At 38.8% G+C, this 17,827-nt stretch overlaps 1 protein-coding gene across 8 annotated transcripts in view; it reads left to right on the top strand.

Moving 5' to 3' along the window:
- The window catches only part of Nckap5 (NCK associated protein 5), a 949,190-nt gene that overhangs the window by 217,952 nt on the left and 713,411 nt on the right, over positions 1 to 17,827 (top strand). For 2 of the 8 annotated variants that reach the window (XM_063259590.1, XM_063259592.1), the window contains exon 1: positions 877 to 2,416. The exons of the other annotated variants lie outside the window; for them this stretch is intronic. The gene's annotated coding sequence lies outside the window, so the exon portion shown is untranslated. Of the gene's footprint in view, positions 1 to 876; positions 2,417 to 17,827 lie in introns of those variants that run through there. 8 annotated transcript variants of the gene reach the window in all.

The raw sequence follows: 17,827 nt of genomic DNA, 5'->3' as shown, positions 1-17,827 counted from the left end.
ACCTTAATAATCAATCACTTTCTTTAGTCACTTCTCATAAGAGGTGGTTTAGACTTTAATCAGGGGAATTTAGTAACTTGGCCAGGGTTAGTTTACATTAATTGAAGCCTTAAGATTTTCATAAATTTCCTCCATGCTAAGTACACAATGCCAAGAGAAGAATATTTTGTTTAAATTGGCTTTTCAGCAATATTTTTCTTTATTGCTTCTCTTTAAGACTTTGTATTAAAAATATAAAACAAGCAAACAAAACCCTTTTTTTCTTTCATTCTGTGAAGTTCATTACACCAGAGAAAAATGGGATATAGTTTAACAGTTCTGGCTTTTGAAAGTCGAAGTTCCTCATGGTTAACTTCTAAAAATATTAGCCATATTTGCTAGTTATTTTTCATAGGCTGATGGTTATCTCATGAAGATGATATTCATGATATTTGAAAAACATGCCTCATGCCACAACCAGTAAAACTGCCATTAATATAGAGGTCACCTTTCCAGCCAGATCATAAGATAAATGACATAAATGCATTCTAATTGGGTTAAGAAATCCCTGGGCATTTGGCAATTAGTATAACAATTATTCCATTAATAATGTATAATATTCTTAATGCCAAGTGTTACTAAGCAAAAAAGTTCTGAAAAAGTCTTGATTTTTTTTTAAATGTTTGTGTATGGTAAAACTTTAGTTTTATGATAATTCAACATTTGATGCAGACACATTAATGGGCTAAAGTCAAATTGTGGTTCCAGGATGTGAAGGACAGATCTGAAGTGTTCTCTTTATAATCACTAAGTGATTCAAAAATGTCTTCAGCCCCAACCAAGAACTGGGCATTAGATATGGGTCATCAATTTTCACTGGAGTGGTGGCAGTGTCAGATAGTATTTGTCAAAACCCTAAATACCTTGTAGTAAAATGTTGCAACAGACTGGAAACGTTGGCCTTGGAAACATTTGGAGAAGTAAGCATGTGGAACTGGAAAATTGCCTGAGAAACTAAGAGAGCTGCTTCCATGCAGAGAGGCTCCTGAGCTTGGACCATATCCCAAATTAGATGTATTGAGATCCCCAGGCTGTGTTTTGCAATTCAGATATAGCAGAACTTTCCTGTGGCAGCCTCCTGGGCTCCCCGTTGGTGGGGGCCTTGGAGTGGGAATATATAAATGAGAGCCTTTGTTCTCTAGAGCATGAAGCTGAAATGAGTTTGGGTAGAAAAGCAATTATGTGCGTACATTTGAGAGCCATGCTTTGGAGGCAAATTCAAACTTGAAAAGAAAATCCCAATGCGAGTAGCTTCTAAGGCCTCAGATCACAGATGAAGTTAGAGGTGGCAATTCAGTACTGCCTGGTGATTCAGCCAGTCTTCCTACATCATTTTAAAAAGTCACCAACAGTTCATTAAGTGTAAGGAAATGTTAGGACAGAAAAGCTGTGGGGAGTTAGTAGAATCCAACCTGTGACAGATCCCTCTCTACTGAGAACCTTAGCAGTGCCTGTTTATCTCAAACTCAGTTCTTTGACCAGGGAAGAAAGTTGCTTTGTCACCCAAACTCTTGTTTCTCTAGTCCTTAAAATAGATCACAGGCAATTTCTCTACTTGCTAGGTTTGTCTCTGAAGAATCACCTGAGTGGTCTATAATACCTACTGTAGAATAGCACTGAGTGGTCTATAAAATACAACCAACTGTGACATCATTGTTCAGGTATTCAGTTTTACACACAGCTATGAGCCAACTATAAAAAACTGAGAAGTGGCTCCTGTCTTTGGTTTGTGATTCTGCATCTTGCCTATGGCATTTAGGTAAGCAGTGCTGCTGCCTATAGAATGCTGGGGCCATCTGTGTTGAGTGGCAGCTCCGGAGGACAAAAGTCTTGCATTCATTGTCCTTTTATCTTTCCACATCTAACCTGACCTATTAGACATGTCACTTTGCATGCCACCATCTTCAGGAATTCTCTGACCTGGTATACGTCATCTCTCCCTATTAGGAAGGGAAGTGTGTCTGCCCTCTGTGCTCAGAGAACATACCACTTTACAGTCCTTGTCTCCTCAACTAGTCTCCAGCTAGTGAATCTTTCATCTCTATATCCCTAACACCACATGGAGTAGGCACTCAATCCATGTTGAAAGAAATGAATCCATGGAAGGCAGTACATCAAGGCTACTTGAGTTGAATTGAATAGAGCAGACACACCCTCTCTTATCACTGGGTGGGATTTAGTGCAGGTGATGTAATGTGACTTGACAGGGTAGTTAAATATTGACAGGCAGGAGGAAGCATACCCACACTGTTCACCCAGAAGGAAATAAGGGCTGAAGGTGACTGTCAGATCAGATTGCTGAGGCTGGAAGCTGCTACAGTGGTCCTCATGCCTCAGCTGAGGTCACTGGGTGAACTTGGCTCTTGCTTCAAGAGAGGTGAGCTATGGAGCTTGGCTAGGAAAATGATGGGTTGTAATGTGTGTGAACAGAGTCTCTGCATTGGTGGCTTGGAGATAGATGGCTTGGGTCCCAGATGGCTCTGTAGGTGACCCACTTGCATACAGCTCAGGCCAATCCTCCTTTAAGGCAAACACTGTGAATGTTGTTTGAATCTCTCTCCCCTCACTTCACCTTACCTGCCCTCCCAAATAATCTGTGCTTTACCATAACCTCTTAAGGTGATTGGGGTGGACACTGGTATGACTGTAATTTGAATATTTAGTTGAGGAATTTGTCCATGTGAACTCATTTGTAAGTACTCTTTGATGGTAATGATTAGAGACGTGCATAGAAATTGCATTAGGAGGTCATAAACAAGCTCACTAATACCTGGGTGCTGTTTCACAGATGCGGGTGGGAAGGGAAGGGAGGGGCAAATTAGACGGTGTTTCAGCTGTAATGCGGAATGAGAGAGCAGGCAGAGGTGAGTTCAAGGAGGATATTGGGTAAGTGAGAAAATGTCAACAGACAGCAGACAGAGAAATAGTTTCAGCAAGTCTAGCTCTGCATTTAGAGCAGGATGTGTGTCACCTTGAGGGGAAGCAGACCCAGTTTGATATTAGAAGGACTAATCAGCTGGCACAGCTCAGGTGAGCTTTTCAGAGGAGTTGGTACACTGCTCATAATAATCACATGCAGCCATAAGAAAGAGCCAGGCAGTCTCTATTTGGCTGTTATCTTTTAGAAAGAGAGAAAACTGGTGAGAGGTGAGCAGCAACAGGGTGAGGGAAGCGAGAGATTTGGGGGCATTTAAATACACTCAAATCTCAGCTGAGCATGTGACTAAGGTTAAGGTAGCCTCTTCTGTGTGAGCCTTAGTTTCTTAATCTGAGAAATAGATAGTATCAGAGGCTATGGGACAGACCACTCCAAAACAGAAGAATTCAAAATACTTACTCTGTTTTATATTTTTCAAATAATAGCCTTTTAAACTATCCTTCAAATATTGTACTTCTATCTGCCTGTTTGAAATGTACTAACCAGTGGATTTCAGCATATGCACAGAATTTTGGGATTGTGACCACAATCAGTGTTAGAATATTTTTATCACCACAAAAATAAACCTTGTACCCACTAGGAGCCATTTCTAATTTCCTCCCAATGTTCTCAGTTCTAGCTGGCACTAATCTAGTTTCCGTCTCTAAGAAATTTGCTAGCTCTGGACATTTCATTAAGATGGAATCATATACTATGTGGTAGCCTGTGATTGGCTTCTTCTTGTATTTTCAAGATTTGTTCATGCTATAAGAGCAACATTTTTCATTCTTCTAACTGTCAAATAATATTTCATTGCTTTATTAATATTCATGTCCCATTGTACAGACATGAAACATTTCATTCATTCATCATTGAATGGAAATTTATGTTGTTTCCTCTATTTGGTTGTTAAAATACTACCACTATTAAATCTATTTACATTTTTTGGTGGGATATGTACTTATCACAGTCTCTCCATGCTTGTATGATAAGTTCCTTTAATGTGCCTTCATTTTTGAATGATATTTTCTCTGTAGATATAATTCAGGTTGAACAAGATATTTTCTTTCATTGGGACTAAAAATATCTTCAATCTGAATCCATGCTAGAAGTACAAAATTCTTTCATTTTATTACTATACTGCAACACTTAGATTTGTCCATTTTAAATATGTATTTTAAGCTTACCTATTATAAGCACTAAGAACAATGGAGTTCTCTAGTTCTAATATTTGAGGATTCCGTGGAGAAATATTTCCAGTTGAATGTCCAAAACTGCAAAGGTCACAGCTAGATAAAAAGACTTAGCCCTGTGCTGGCAAATGCCACCCAGTTTTGGCTGATTTGGGGTTGTGGATCCGGAAGTTGTAAGAACAAAATATCAGCCCCTAGACCAGCTTGTGCCCTTGAATTCTTAGCTTGCCCTCTGGTCCTTCTCTTTTCTTCCTCAGAGGCTGGTGTGGGAGTAACTCATTAAAACAATACTAAGAGAGCCACGCATTTCTTTATTTGGGAGCAGCCCTGAGGTCTGAACAGTTTAATCACTTCATACTTGGGTTTAGTGTGCTTTTCATTCCTTTTACAATTTGTTCTTGAAAGACATCCTTCGAGGTGGAACAGACCTATTGTCCCTGTTTGACAGTTAAGGAAATTGAGGTTCTGCACTCCTTCCAAGTCTCAGAGCTGATTAGCTGCGGGATGGGAACCAGGATGCCCATCAGCCAAGGTCCTTGTCAATCACTTAGCCACAGAGACAATTCCCGCTTTGGCTAAGTCATTAAACCAAGGTCAGAGAAGCTTGGGTAGCAGCTTTTAATACTATCCTCAGAGAAACTGTCAGTTGTAAAGAGCAGTTTATGAAGGCCAAAATCTTATGTTACATATTTAAATTATGGGGCCTCAATTTTTTTTCCAATCTATTTTTTTTCAGTACTCATAAGTGTTCCTTTAAAACTCTTGACTAAAAAATCTTAAAGTTCATCTAAGAAATGATTTCCCCCACCACTAATGACAGTAGTTAATAGCACTTACTGTTTGAAATTTTCTATTTATGTCAAACAAATTTCTAACATTGCAGTTTACATTCATTTTCTTCCACTCCTTTCCTTCTCACTCAAAGTGTTGAACAGCTGGCCTCATTCAGGACACAATAGGTCTTCTACCATTATGGTCTACTTGACCCAATCCAACCCAGCCTTCTCTTCACTAGGCAAAATAATTCCAGGACTATTTAGCCTCTGCTCCCAGGTCCTGTATTTCCATCCTTTGATCTACATTGTGCTTCTTTTCTCAATTCTCCCATTGGAGGCCCAAGAGGACAATAGCTCCATCTTCTAAAAAGCACATTGAGGCCTTTCCAATGAGAGGTCACAAAGCCTGGGGCTCCCATCCTCACCCCTGGGATTAGCATATTTCCCACATTGTACTGGGTGTCAGCTCTCTGCTGGGAAGGACACCTGTCACCACACTGTCAGTTCAGAGGCAGTTGGCGACTGACCTATTGAACTCACAAAATCAACCTGGGAAAGTGGGTCAAGATTGATTGCATACTGTGACAGCTTTAGGATCGCTTTAGGCTCACCTTGTGGGAGCGACATGCTTGTCTTGGGCACAGGCCAATCAGGGTTAATGGGAATTGCCATATGAGATTGCTGAAAATCATGAGACACTCGGAGAATGGACCCTTCTGGATTGATCTGAGCAAAGTGCCAACTGTTAGGGGCCAATAATTGGAAAAACCAGCTGAGTCAAGTGAAAGTAATTTCTCATGGTCCTTAAAAGAAAGAAACATAAAAAGCTGTGTTCTTTTTTGTCATTTGCACGTTTGCAGTGCCTAATGATTATGTTCATTGAGAGGAGTTGGTACAGGTACAGAACACATCTTAATTCTTTTTCTGTCTCTGCTGTCCCCTTCCCACCCCTTTGCTCCATCTTTTGGTCCCCTTCCCCTTTGATAAAATTCCATCTCCCTATCGCTTATTAGCTATCTTTTGTTTCACTCTTTATTCTTAGTTTCCCTGGGCAAAAAGAAAGATGCTTTCATTGCTCACATAAAAGAGTAAAGACAACCTTTTTTTTTTTTCATGTAATCCTTTAAAATCAGGGAATCGCAGCTTGTCACTGAAACTTACATTTTCCACTCTAGTTTAATGCATTGCCCCACCGTTAGGTGCACCCAGAACCAAATATTGGCACAGAAAGTTTTATGAAATATGAAGATGCTATACTTGGAAGCCTCTTTCTTAAACTTGGCAAATTGTATGTTGCTTCTTAACTAGGGTTTTCTCTAGCATTAATTCATTTGGTTCAGGGGCATAAAGTCTGTATGACACACAGTTTAGGATGTGAGTCCAGACTGGATCAAAATCTTGTTGGGTGATAATAAAAACTCTCTGTAGAAATCCTTCATACTGGGGTCCTTTCAACATGATACCAAACTTACTATTTCCCATAATGATAGTCAATTATTTTCAACGCCAAGTGCCAAGTTGGACATTAGGCCCCTTTCACGTAACTTTAGTACAACAATAAGTAAGGACCCAAATATTTTATATGGGGCATTTTCAAGAAATCTAAGGTTGGTTTCTGTTTGCTGTGATCCTTCTCACAAAGAGCACAAAGAAGGGATTCTTTTCTCTTTTAAGGGTGCCAAATTCTCAAAATTCCTGAACATAATTTTGTAAACATGAAAATATTTCTCTAAAAATACATGTTTTCCCCTCCCTTCAATAATTTGACAGGTGATCTTTGAAAGACATCCAAAGAGATCTCTAGGGATTTAGCTCAGTGGCATAAGGGCCTGCCTAGCAAGTACAAGGTCATGAGTTCAACCCTGGTACCTAAATAAATAAATAAATATAAAAATACATGAATACCTAAAATCACCTCTGTTAAATCCATATGAGAAATTTCCCATGTCCTGGATTGTGGGAAACAAAACACATGTGTTATCTGGCAAAGATGCTTAGCATGGCATTACCAATAATTTTGTTCTCCAAAAGAAGGGACCTCATCTATTTCTAGTGCCTCACATACAGACAGGTGGTCTGGATATTTGTTAAATGCATGCATTATAACATGCCATTTCATTATATATAACATAAAATATGTATTATATGGTTGTGTATTTTATACTAGGTTCATCCATTCAAAATAAATTCATATTTTCACAAGTAGAAAGAAAATATTTGTTCCAAAAATAGAGCAAGAAACAAAAAAATAGTCGTTTTCAAAAGTTTCAAAAAGACATATGGTTGCAAGATAATATTTGTGAAAGAAATAACACCACTTCAAGAGTGAGCTTTGCTTTGGGGACTGGAGTTTAACTGAATTAAGGAAGCTGCAAATCATTTGCATGTTCTAAGCCCAGTGGTCACTGGAGCCCCTGGTGACCAAACATGCTTGTTCAAAATAAGAGCCAGAGCCCCTCTGACCTTTGAATGTATTATCTGAGGGAGTTATGGTCAGCTGGGTCCCCAGTGACCTGGGCCTGCAGCTGCTCTGCCAGCTGGCCCTCATGTGCTTGCAGCAGAATATCTGGAGAGGACTCATGGTCTCACCAGATGCCTCACTGAAGGGTCCAGCTGATGCCCCACACAGTGTAAACCATTACATGCTTCATATAAAATGACCTGATTTTTTCTTTAAAGATGCAGAGTAAGCATTGTAAATTTGTATTTTAATTTTCTGAAGATGTGAGCTGTCAAATCTCAAATGGCAAGCATTTTGTAAAGAACTTCAGATATGCAATGTCTTTGGTACAAACAGCAATATTAATAATCCACTTCTGCCCATATGAACGAAGGCAACAGAAGAAAGGATTGAATTGATCTATATAACCACTGAATCAGTCTGAGGACATAATGGACAGAAACAGCTTGGTTTGTGTATTTATTGATTTGTAAAATAACTAAGCATAGAGTGTGCACATTGTAGGTCAAAGTTCAATGCCAAGGAGAGATGAGAGATGAGAGAGTCCTATCTTGAACCTTTGACTCTGCAGGCCACTGGAGAGACCATTAGCCAGGATCTACATCTGCTTCTGAATTTTAAATATAATTTAACTCACCAGACAAGTTAACTCATATGTTAAAGAATATGTGAAAATTTATTCCCTCCTTTTAAATTTGTGTCTTGTAATAGTCCACTCCCTATAAACTCATTGAGGGAAAAATCTGATTTTCACAATAAAATTATGAGACAGGCTACTATTAAAATGACCTTCCTAGTGAAAACTACAACACCTGAGCCTGACATAGGTGGTAGTAGAGATTGGGCCAGATATTGAGTAAGCAAATGATAATATAAATTACCTTTTATGAGACACAAAGACAGACCTAAATACATAAATCAATTACATACATTTTTCAGTGCAATAAAGAATGGCCTGAATTCATCCTCCCTATCTTTGCACCATTGCTTGTATTATGATTTGGGTTTTTTGCCCTTTGCTGTTCAGTGATAATGGGAACGTTGCATGGCCTTTGAGGTAAATAATTCCACTTGAGTAATTTGCCATGTGGAACTCAGAGGAGACAGATTTCTAATGTGGAAAATATTTTAACTTCAGAAAACTAAAAGGCAGGCTCAATTTAGAATAATACCTTGTCTTTGAATCATTATATATATATATATATATATATATATATTCTATATCTATATTCTTGCTATATATATATATATTCTATATCTATATTCTTGCTATATATATATATATATATATATATATATATATAGAGAGAGAGAGAGAGAGAGAGAGAGAGAGAGATACATATGTTAGAATAGATCTAGCCATAGAGAATTAAACCCAGGGTCCATATATTTCAAACTTGCAGCAAATTAGACCTTACCTAATGCATGTTTCATAAATAACTTAGGAAAATTTGTGATTTTAGGACTGATTGTAGTTTATAGGGCTCCAAAGTTATGACCAAAATTGGCATAGCATGACATTTAGTGCGTCATTGATTTTTCTTGGCTCCTATCCTAAGTGTTTCTGCTACTGTAGAACAATACCATAGTGACACCTATTATGTGCAAGGTTCCAAGGGCACCAGGATAATGAGGTGTCCTTGTTCTCTTATTCATGATACAGTTTCATCTCCAGACAAATGGTGTAAACTCAGGTGACCTCACCAATGGCCAAGTCTTAACTCCATAGCACTCTTATAGAATGGTGGAAGAATCTAGTGTCTTTTGGGATTAAACATAACATAAATAATGAAATAGGCTGGATAGAGAATGGGACAAAATGAAGATTACAATGCCTGTCTCAAGAATTCTGAGGCTTCTCTTCTAATTATTATGGAGTAACATCAGATAAGCTGATGTTGTTTGATTTTTCAACTTTTCAAGAAAATTAGAAAATAACATTTTTATGTAAAATCTTCTAGCTTAATAGGATTAGCTTATTCAAAACAACTTTTGTTATTTGGGAAGTTGTAGATTTCCATGCACCTGTTACAAATAGTCTGTAGAAAGACCCCATATACTCCTTTTAATCTGTTTTCCCTAATGGTGATATCATGTGTAAATATAGTACATCACAACTATGAAATTCATATTGATACACCAGCCTTATTGGCTTGTTTTTAAGTTATACACACTCTAGTAAAAGTCTATGAGAGCTAATGTTAAGTTGTCTTAGTCTTTCTGCTTGCCGCCTGTTTCTGTTGCTGTCTGGGCAGATTTAAGGGAGCAGCCTGTGCTTTGGTCCTTACAACTGAAACTAGAGAAGCTAGTTAGCACTTTTCTGAGAGAAAGACCTTGCCTACTCCTCCTGTTGGGATGCTTTTCCCATCTTTCGGTCTGCCTCCCACCCTCTCTAGCCAGTTAAGGGTGCCCACTTTGTCCTCTGACATTTTCGTCTTCTCTTCCTCCTGTGCATCTCTGCAGACTGGACTCAGCTTCCATCTGAACTTGGAGGGCTCTGCAGGTGTCCCCAGGCAGCCTGATTCTGCAGGCTCTGGCCCAGATGCCCTCCGGGCTCATGGGCTTATTGTATTTACTTTCTTCAAAAAATTTCTCCCTGCCTCCTTCTCTTCTGTCCCTCCTTTGAAGGCACACCATTCTAGCACACTTCAAGATAGTGAGTACACAAAGCACTTGTACTGGAATTTTCCAAATCTTAAACACTGCTTTAAAATCAGTCAGAATTTACAAATTACAACTATGAATTTTTTTTAAAGTAATATCAAAAGCAGTTTTCTGCTTATATGAATTTAAATTCTCTATGATACTGGGGCTATGGGATGCTATAAGTTTTACATTGTTTGGGAGAAGAAATAATACTTCTACATTTCCTTCCATTTTACAAAAGTGAAGGAAAAAGTTAAAGTGTTCACTGTTTTTCAGTTGTTTTTTGAGATGCCTCATAGGAGGCATATTCCATGTAAGTATAAGAATAGTACCCTTATCTTCAAAGTAACCACAGTGAAGGTCATTCCAGGCCAGGTGGAAAAGACAGCTTTGCACTTCACAAGAGCCTAAACTAAAGCTAAGTTTAGAAAAAGGGATTCAGAGTCATAAGTGACATGTAAGTGGGAAAAAAGGAAAAGAAAGGGGCAGAGCCCACACCCCATATGGCAGTGTCCTTGTCCTTTGAAATTCTTACAGCAAAATACAGCAAGCTGGGTGGCTAACAAACAGAAATTTATTCGTCCTAAGTCTAAAGGTTAACAGTTTGAGATGGCAGCACTAGAATGGTTGGGTTCTGGTGAGGGCCGTCTTCCAGGATGCACATAGCTGATTGCATGAGTGAGAAAGAGAGCTACAGTGGTCTTTGGCAACTCTTTTGTAAGGATAGGTATCTCTCTCATGAGAGCTCTGTGCTGATTTAATTACCTCCCAAAGACTGAACTTTCCAACAATTCTTTGGGATTAGGATTTCAGCACATAAATTTCCGATGGACACAGAAGTTCAGGAAACAGCAATGACTATTGGAACCAGTTATGGATCAGACTCCGTCACTGTTGGCTGCCTTCTCTCCAATGTTTTATCCTCCAGTATTATGGATGAGCAACAGCTGGGGGCAGGAAGTATAAACCTTAGTTTGAAGTTCCTCTTCAAATCACAACTACTGTCATCAAGCAGACAAGATGATTGAAGTATGTGTACTTCATGAAGAAAAAGTAGGCAGGAAGACGAAGTACATATAACTTATGTATGGATGGATGTATATGTGTACAAACACACTTGCACACTTCACTACACTTAAAGATGAATCTTCTTGAAGCTAGCCACTTCTTTTCTGGGCTTCCTCACTGTTGAGATCATACATCTTTGGGTTTATTTCACCTTTATCAATAAGAGAAATAGATCTTAGAAGGAGAAATGAATGCCATTGCCCCTTTGACCTTCTTTCCTTCTCTCCCAACATGATGAGAATGCACAAACATATCCTCCACACTCTTTCATATGCTTCTCTGTGCTTTGTTATTACTTTTCCTAATATATTCCTAATATGTTCTCCCTGCCATCCTCCAGCCCAATAAATTATGAGTGGTGTATCTTCTCTGAGCTCACCCACCCACTGCTGCTATTCTGGCTGTGGATCCCCCTCCTCACCTGACACAGTTCCCACAGTTCCACAAGTCTTGTTGCCTTTCTTGGTAGCACATTCCCCAGGCATTAACTGGCAGTTCTCCCTTCCAGTACCTAAGCCAAAGATATTATAAAGCTTACCAGTGCTCTCTCTATGACCCCAGGCATTTCTCCTTCCCACACCGACCCACATGGTCCATGGCCTTCCTGCTACTTCTGTGTGTGACACGGACAAGGGATGATGTCTTTGGCATTCCACTTTCACATCTGAAAATAAACACATGCAAGATGGATCATTACTATCTTCATGCTGAAGATGATTAAAAACAAAAGTACAGGAGACTTTTCCCAGATCCCATGGCTGCTTAATATTAGGGCAATTCTGAACCAGAATGAACTTGATATTAGCGGAATTTCAAGTACCCGTCACAGATTGCCCAAGAGAAAAGTAGCAGCTTCCTGTTGGCCCTTTAAATTAAATCATTTAAATTGCTGGGGTTCTGTTTAACTAATGCCTATGATCCCCCCCCCCAGCAGAGATCTGATTTATTCATACATAGATGGAGAGTTTGAGTATTCATAGTTTTTTAAAGCATCCAAAATGTGCATACAGAATGATCTATCTGTGTTAGTGATTTTATAATTTTAGAATGCAGCAGAATCATGTAGAGGATTCACTGAGCTATATTTCACAGATCTTTATTCACAGAATTTCTAATTCTGTACATCTGGGCTGGGCCTGGGAATTTTCATTTCTGACAAGTTCCTGGTACTGCTGCTTGGGGTGCTGTTCTGAGTGCTACACTTTGAGAGGCATAAACTAGATGGAAGGTTTAAGTGGAGGTAGATTTAACATTTTTCGAGTACGTGCTAGATATTAGGCAGAGTGATTATGTTCTATGATTTACCCAATAAATGACAGTTTTAATCTTCCCAAAAATTTTTTGACTAAGGTATTGTTATGTCAACTTAATTTATAGAGAAAATAGAACTTTAGAGCAATTAAAGTTGTGCTTCTTGAATTGGAATATGTGGGAATGGGGAAGGAGTTATGAAAAGCATACAATGACTAGAACATAACTTCTTGGATCTTGAATTTCATTGACATCAGCTGTACTCTGCTGAACAGACTTGAACAGTTGGGGTTGGATGAGTCGGTTAATGTTCCTGTTATATGTGCATTGATTATCTTAAGTTTGATAAGTATTTTAGGTAATAGAGCTAACAAAGAGCAGTAGATAGTTAAGTCATGGGTGTAAATTCTTTTCATTCTACTTCATACTTGACATAAAGAAGCAAATGATGATTAAAATGAGACTTATGAATTATTACTATTATTCTGTGAACATCCTCACATATCTAAGCAATTTTGAGCTTTTTCTTTGTTGGGTATGAATTATTTTATAATGTATGACATGAATTTTCCTTCATTATGTCATCTCTAGTGCCATTTTGATTAATCATTTGTTCTACTATGAGAATATTTATAAAAGAAGTTTTTAACACTTCTAGTTGTTATGTATAAAGACCTTTTTGGTCATCTGGTAGCAAATGTATTGTTAATCTGTAGTTTGATCTTCCATAGTGAAGTCTGAGTAAATACCTTTATTATAGGATCATCTCATTTCCTCTCTGAGTCACGGGCTACTTTACAAATCTTATCTACAATATATTCCCTTTTCTAAAACAATGTATTCACACAGATGGGTGGTGATATGGCATTCAGGGCAGTATTTTCAGGGCATTCATAGACCCCTGAAACCAGCCCCCAGATCAAGAATCCTACCTAGCTCTCCATGCATAACAAGATGTGTAATTTGTCTGAATTTACATCTCCGGTGTCAAGTGTGCTGGCTGTCCATGGAGGTCCCTAAACAATGTCAGAGAATGAATGAACTCTTAAGATTGATAAAGTACTTGAGCACTTATAGTTAGTAAAAGCCATGTGTATGTTTGTAACAGTCTCACAGGATATTACAGGCATAACAGTGTGCTCCAGGACCTGTGATGGCTACCCAGCCAAGGGAAATGGAGGTATCCTGAGCCAGAATTCACAATGTCATTCTCCTAGAGTCTCTAGCACCAAGTCTATGAAATCTGACTCCTTTCTTGGTATTTGGGGCCATGAGTTCTTGCTAGTCTGCCTTAGATCTTCAGAGGTAGCTTTCCATTGTTCTTTCTATTTCATGTTTTTTTGTGGTGATCCTGACTAAAATTTCAAGTCCTAGAGGTAGTTTACATAGTTAATCTATTGTAGGTAGGGAAGCTCCATCCTGCATATAGAAGATTTAGTATCTTAATGGAATTAGGGAATAGTCTCCATGTTATGATACCTGAAATTCATCTCAAACTACTTTAAAGCATCAAGATTTTATGTATGTACTATCAAGTTTAACAGGACCAGAAGGTTTGCAAATTTAAAATAATTGTTCTGTGAAATTTGTGACCTTCTGATTATCTTGATGAATGTTAGAAATGATCTTAGTAGTAAAGTTCGAGATATTTGGTCTTTGACAGACATGGAATCATTACATATATTTTGGAGATATTCATCATTGTTGTATGGACAGGGATTTCAAATCTAGTGAAGTCTTTGGCTTGCTCCTATAGGAATGGCACCTGGATTTCAACTTCTGAGTCCATTGCACAGGCCTGATAGCAAGGAATGTCCATTGTCTGTTGCCAGCTAAAGGAGAACCAAATCCTACCTCTGGGTGGTTTGATGTCTGCCTCCAGTAAACCCTCAAGGAAGGTGGTAGGTGGGGTACTAAAAGGACAGAGAGTCCAAACTTCCCTTAGTTTGTGCAACAGGTAGTAAGGACTAGTTTATACTGCTTTCCTAATACATGTTTATTTAGTAAATATTTACACATATGTAAGGAAATCTGGTGTGGGGTTTGCTTTCATGCTAGCTGAATAGTAAGGACAAACTTCTCCTTTAGAGGTCCTGTCTTCTCCAAAAAGAATAGAGGTGTTTTTTTTTTAATGAAATTAAATTGGCTTAGGACTGTGTGTTAGTTTTCTGTTACTGTGACAAAATACCTTAGAATAACAATTTAAAGAAGAAAAGGTTTATTTGAGCTCATTGTTTCAGTAGTTTTACTCCAGGATTGGTTGGATACTTTGTTTCTGGGCCTATGTAAGGCAGAGCATCATGATAAAAGGGAGTGGTAGAACGAAGCAGCACTTGGTGTCCAGGAAGCAGAGAGGGCATACAAGAGAAAGGGGCTTTAGGTAAGATATAGCTCTCAAGAGCCTGGTCCCATGACCTATCCCTTCAGGTAAGCCCCATCCCCCAAGCTTTCATCACTTCCTAAAAGAACAAGTTATAAACCTATCAATAGATTATTCCACCGATGAAACCAGAACCTTTATGAGTCAGATACGTCAAACTCCCCACTTCTGAACTTTGGCACCAAGCCTTCAACAGACAAGTCTCTGGGTGGACATTTCAGAGCTAAGCCACAAAAGACTGTAGAAGCTGTTAGCTCTGTGGCAAATCGTGACAAATTCTACATGTCAGTTTTTACTGTGATAGCATCCCAGAAGAAAATGCAGTGACTTAAAATAACCAACATTTATTTCTCAACCATGTCTCAGTATGTCTGTTATGGTTCTGCTAGATTCTTGCAGGACTCAGCTGGACATGTTACCAGGCTAGAATGTAATGGGGTCTGCTTCACTGATCTTATTCAGAGGCCAAACTCCCTATCAATCTCTTCTCGTTTCTGAGGTGGTGGAGGTTATGTCATTCTCATGGTGGAGGCAGAACCACAAGGGTCAAGCGGAAAGGCTCTGTCTGAAACTGGCACACTGTTCCTTCTGCCCTCGTATCACTGGTCCACCAATTTGCCCAATCCCAAAGTCCCTGGTGTGGAAGGTGCTGCATACTTCTTCCACCTGCAGGAGAGGAAAGGCAAGATGAATTGTGAACAGATTGTATAAGTCACCCCAGGTCAAATGAAAGGGACTTCCAGTGTTCCCTAGCTACCACAGTGATTTCAACCCTTTTCAGTTCCTAAAGTATTAACTCAGGGTAAATTGCTCTATACAGTTGAAATAGTAGTCATTCAGAAATATAGAAGGCATAGGACTTGACCTTGACAATATTACAGTATCAGAGAGGAAAAATTTTTTCAGCCTCAGACATCATGTAAGTATACTGTAGAACAACATTCAGTAAAAGTTGGAAAACTACATATAGAATCATCTCTCAGTTTGTATGAGCACTGATTCCAGGACCCCATCAATAAAAATCCCCAGATACTTAAATTCCTTACATTAAAGGAGATTTGCATATAATTTATGTGCTTCCTCTTATATAATTCAGATAATTTATAGGTTACTTATAATATCTAATCCAATATAAGTGCCATGTAAATACTGTATTGTTTCAGGAAGAATGACAAGAAAAACTGTCTCTGCAGGTTCATTGTAGATAATTTTTTCTTGAATATTTTTGCTCTATAGATGGTTAAGAAAGCAGAGAGGGCATACAAGAGAAAGGGGCTTTAGGTAGGATATAGGTCTCGAGAGCATGGCCCTATGACCTGTTCCCTTCAATTAAGCCACGATACAGAGAGCTGACTGCCTCGTGCACACAAAACACATGAAATTCCTGCCATGCAGAAGTCTATTATAAAATAGTTATATGAGGTCCACTGTCCCATTTTACTACCACCTGAGTCCCACTTCTCTAAGAAGGAGGTGAAACTAAGGCTTCTGTGCTTCACTTCTTTCTAGTCATATCTCCAATCACAAGTTTTGCCCCCTCTAAGCAGCAGGAAGAAGAGAAATATATTAGAAAACCAAACCCAGGCCCTTGCTGCCCGGTGGATTATACAACATTACACAAACCATTTATGTTTTCAGGATTCTCAGATTTTTATTTGTGAAGTGGAAGCTGTAGTCAAGTTTTCAGGTGTAGGAAGCTGAAAAGACAGGTATGGTCTTATCTTTTGCTTCCGCTTGGTGAAGGAACTTGTAAACCAAAGGACACTTAAGAATTACAGGGCCTTTCCAAGCTATCCTACTGTTATATAATCTTTATTGCCTTTTTTCTTTCCTTTCCCAGACAACTATAAAATCAAACTTACTAGTATAGGTGAACAGGATTTGTTTTTATTATACCTTGAGATTAGACTTTTCCTTCAATGTTTTGTACAATTTGAAGTTTAAAAAATGCTTGTATTTTAGTTGTGTGTTTTTGTGTTTTCACATAACACTTATTTGGTGACTGCTCAAGATAGGATCAGTGAGACACAGTTTTCAAAACAGCTGAGAGCTTGAGAGGCACTCTGCATGGCACTAAACTCTAAACAGATCGCAGGGCTCAGTTTGTTGCTGCCCCATGTGGAGGGTGCATAAAACGGGATTTTCCCCCACTCCCAGCCCCATCATCAACCAACCGATCCCCATGTTAGTGTTCTTCCTGCTCATGCTTAATTGTTTTTGAATGCTGTGGTAAGTGAATTACTCTTAAATGGAAGCCAGTGCAAATCTGGCTTGGACTCAAAATCTCTCAAAAATTTAACAACTTGACAGGAAGAACTAACATTTGTTTGGCTTCTCTATTTCTACTGTATAAAGACAAGCCCTAAAAGAAAACAACACAGCTATCTTGAGAGCAAACAATTTTGTCCTTTGAAGAAAACTTGAAAATCTTCTGTGACCCACCCTTGAACAATAGTGTCTCATTCCTTACAAGTTTGGGCAAAATTCCTGGAGCTCTTAATTCATCATGAGTATCTAGCCGCCTGTAGGAAGCCCATGTATGAGTTCATGCTTTTGGTAAGACATATATGGCCAGGGAGAACTATAGGATAGAAATGTCTCATTTCTCACTTGGAAGAGTATTTTCCCATGTGTGATAGTTAAGTTGTGTTGTAAATTTGATTGGCTTGGAAGCTGCCCAAGCGATTAGTAGAGTCTACTACAGTGTATGTCTGGAAAGGTCATGGAAGTGTGACCTTGGGTACAGTGTCTGAGACCTGGCCCTTTCCAGCTGCCATGAACTAATTCTCCTTCATGCCCTTCTGTTATAATGTTCCTGCTTTGGAGACAGCTGACTGTGGCTTGAATCTCTTGAAGCCAGTTAAACCTCTCCTCCTTTAATGTACAGGTGTCTGTCTTGTGTTTTGTTCCAGCAACAGGAAAGTTGACAGATACAACAGGCTCTCTATTGTAGGTCTCTGAGACATAGGAAAACCAAATAAATTGTCAAAAAGGCTGAATTTCTACTAAAAGCTCTACTGATTGAAGTCTCTCTCGATGCCAACTGGGGAGAGAGAAGAATCTGAGCTTTACAGAATAATGCATATCCACCTAGAA

The sequence above is a fragment of the Cavia porcellus genome, unplaced genomic scaffold (genome assembly GCF_034190915.1).
Source record: "Cavia porcellus strain 051 isolate PalLab524CR breed Dunkin Hartley unplaced genomic scaffold, mCavPor4.1 scaffold_12, whole genome shotgun sequence".
Taxonomy (NCBI): Eukaryota; Metazoa; Chordata; class Mammalia; order Rodentia; family Caviidae; genus Cavia; species Cavia porcellus.
This window is presented reverse-complemented; position numbering and strand designations above follow the sequence as displayed.